The sequence below is a fragment of the Pinus tabuliformis genome, chromosome 5_1 (genome assembly GCF_031772625.1).
Source record: "Pinus tabuliformis cultivar Carrire ecotype Pingquan chromosome 5_1, CPIR1, whole genome shotgun sequence".
Taxonomy (NCBI): Eukaryota; Viridiplantae; Streptophyta; class Pinopsida; order Pinales; family Pinaceae; genus Pinus; species Pinus tabuliformis.
In genome coordinates, this window is record NC_142305.1 from 869,536,424 (window position 1) to 869,540,174 (window position 3,751).

Genomic DNA, 3,751 nt, shown 5'->3' on the forward strand with positions numbered 1-3,751 from the left:
CCACCCATCCATAGATTGGATGAACAAATATTTCTTTCATCCAATCACCCCCATGCCATATTCCAAGCTTGAATGTGGGACTCAGAACCAAACCAAACTAGGTTTCCTCAGGATTTACTGCAATCCCCACCAGATCACTAGGCCCTAAAAAAGCATGGATTCCACCGGATTTCTCCACCTACACTTTGAGGAATTTTAATGTCTCCTACTCTCTAGGATTTACCGTATATCTTGCCATACAATGATTGAGGATTCCTAGGCCTAATCAAGACTCCACCCTCTAGGCTTTACCGTATATCCCGCCATTCACCGGTCAAGGATTCCTAGGCCTGATTAAGGGAGCACACCTATAGGATTTACTATATATCCTTCCATTCAATGATCGAGGATTTCTAGGCCCACCGAGGCACACAAAATTTGGCTTTAGCGCAATCCAAGTCCAGTTCAGGGATTCTTAGGCCTTGTGTTCTTTCTTTCAGAGACCACCTCACACAGTTTCGAAACGATCCTATAATCTAGCTTAACCAAATAACAGAGAACCCATCACACCATGGCTATCCGGAAATGGAAAGTCAAGGCTGAAGAACATTATCACACCTAGAAAAACCCATGCCAATGACAACAAGAGAACCAAATACACACATGCATGTACCATGCATGCCAAAACTAGCAAGGAAATCACACATGCAAATTGATACCTGCAAATAATCCCGCTATAGCTGCTAGATGCTACTCTTTCTTGCTTGATCTTTGCCTTCTTGGTCCTTCCTTTGCTTTCTTGATCCAATGCTAGAGTTCTCTAAGAAAACTCTAAGTGTCCAAGAGAGAGAGAGAGAGAGAGAGAGAGAGAGAGAGAGAGAGAGAGAGAGAGAGAGATAGCTCCAAAACTGAACTAACAAAAAGGTACCCACTGAGCCTCAAAATCCTTTTTTATTAATGAGGTCTCTATTTTCTTCAATTTTCATTCATTTTCCTCCTCACATGCAACCTGTGACCTTTCACTTTCCTTTTTTCCTTATTTCCATTATTTTCATAAATAAAATGTGAATTAATGCCTCATGCCTTTCCAAATCCTTTGTCATTGCCTTTTCCACTTTCCTTTAGCCATAATAAACCAAATGAACATCCACACTAGGATGTTTTTCCCAAAACTTAACTTGGAATATTTGTTCCATGACCTTGGTTATTATTTTTCCTTTATTATCTTTATTACATGGATTTTTGACCAGGGCTGTTACATTTACTCCCTTTCTTTGAAAAATTCCAGGGACATAATGTTGCAGGCATTGAGGCATTTTCCAACACATTTAATGGGGAAATTGCAAAAGTTAGTGACCTAGCACTTATAGTTTCAGAGGAAACCTTAGCTAGGGTTATAATATTGGAATGGAGTGGTAAAAAATAGTTCAAGGGACAACAAATAAAGAATAGACCATGGAAAAAGTTCGTAAAGAGGTCAAATAAAAAAATGTAAACTAGAAAAAAGGCATGTCGAGGCAATGGTTCAAGGATCTCTGGGTAGATATGGTTTATTTTCCTAAAAAATATGCTACCTACGAGGGTAGGTACAACATAGTGTTCCTTTATCATATCTAGTTTCTCGAGCATGTTAAAAATAATGCCAGAAGAATTAATTTTCATTTTTCCTATATAAAAGTTTGATGAAAATGTCAAGTATGGTTCAGAAATGTTGAGGAAACAAAGAAATATTTCTTTATCATCATGGTTTAGTACAACTACTCGTTTTGGATGAATTGAACAAATTGAACCAAACATGGAGCAATTTCCTACAAAGAAATAGGTTCAAAGTTGAAGAAACAATATCTAAAAACCCTAATGAAGGAAATTTAGGCAATGAAGAAGAACATGCTCAAGAAAACAACCCAGAAGCACTAGTAAACCCTATTCCAGATATATAAGAAAACATTGAACCTGAGCAAAATCATTAGACCCAACAACAATTTGAAGAAAGAAAAGGAGAAGAACAAAACAAACAAGAAGGAAAGAAGCCTAACATGAATCACCACCTTCCATAGAAGTTGTTGGCTCAACTTCTTTGGGAAAGAAAAGGAAAACCAATTCTAGGGTAGCATCCACAACTAGTAGTAGATTAACAAGAGGAATGGCACAATTATTAAAAGAAGTCTATGGAGAGAGTTACAGTCCTATTGAATCACAAAAACCTCTTAAGGAACCTAAACCTAAAGCCCATATATTCTATGAGGAGGCATTAGAAGAAGTGCATGATGAATAAGCTCAGGAAACACAAAATAATAGAGGATTTATATTGAAGAAGGTTATATTGAGGAGTTATATACTGAACATAGTCAACCATTCCAACGATAATGGGAACCCTATGAAGAAAATTCACCACAAAAAGAAACTTAAGAAGAAATGGACACTAAGGATCAACAAATCAACACTTTGTTGACCAAATTGAGGAAAAAGAATAGGAAGATTAAAAAGTTGAAACAATAATTACATGAGAAGGAAATAGTGAATGAAGTGGTAAAGTTGGAGAACGAAAGATTGAAAGAATGATATCATAAGAACAAGGAAAACCACAGAGATCTCAAACAAAAATACATAGAAATGTATGATGAGAACATGAAGAACATTAAAATCAAGAAGGGTTTAATGGTAAGGATCAAATGCTTAAAGGAAAATTTGAGAGACAATTTTGAATCTTCAAATACCCATTTAAATCTTCTCATTCTAGCAACTAGAGCAGTATAAGGTAGCAGTGAAGTGAAATTTTGACCAGGTTTTTGTAAAGCAGTGAAATAAAATTTTGCCAGAATTAATGAGACAATGAAAAGAAGACTTTAATTTTTGTTTCATAAGGATCTTGCAAAAATATAATTCTCGAGGAGATGTTGGGTCTAAACATTGATATCCTTCGTCACTTCATTTTTTATGTTATTATCTTCCTTTTGAACCTTAATTTCCTATCCTTTTACCAGTTTTGATGAAGATGATGGCATAGAAGGAGAGAATTAAAGGTAAAAATATTTTATGAAAATCATTTTTTTTAAATCTATAAATGTTTATAAAATGCAATTATTTCATTTATTAATGCATAAAACAGTCAATTACAAGAATGCCTGTAATCACATGAATTTAACCAATACATAATTCTTGTAATTTGTCCAAGTTCTATGAAGGTCCACATTAGAAAATCCAATCCTAATGCATGGAGGATGATTGGCATATTCATCTAGTGGAGAAATACATATTCAACCTTTTCGTAGCTACTTGCAAACTATGGGCCAAAGGTTGGTCAACAAGGTGTATCTACTCAACGATTCCTACAGGCGGTTTTGGAAAAGTTGTTAGAATTCTCTTCTTCTATTTGAAATCGATCAGCTATGCCTAGAAATCAATATACAAGTAAAAAAATATTGAGGATATTATGTAGGAATCATTATCTTTGTTTTGTATCGCTTTCTTTTTACTTTAAAATACTAGAATGACCCTGTTTTTGGGATAATCAATTTAACAATGATTTTTTTGTATAAAAATTGATGCATAAGGAGGATATATGTTAGATATATACTTTTAATAAAGTTATTATACATGAACAAAGCAACACTTTTGTATTAAGTTTCTTATATTCATTAATAGAAAGAGGATTTCTATGATATGGTGAATAATTTCATGTAGTTTTTGAGTGATATACTGGCAACATAAACGAGGAGGGCCCTTTGGTATGTCTTGCATATCTTTTGTTATGTATTTTATCAATTATATT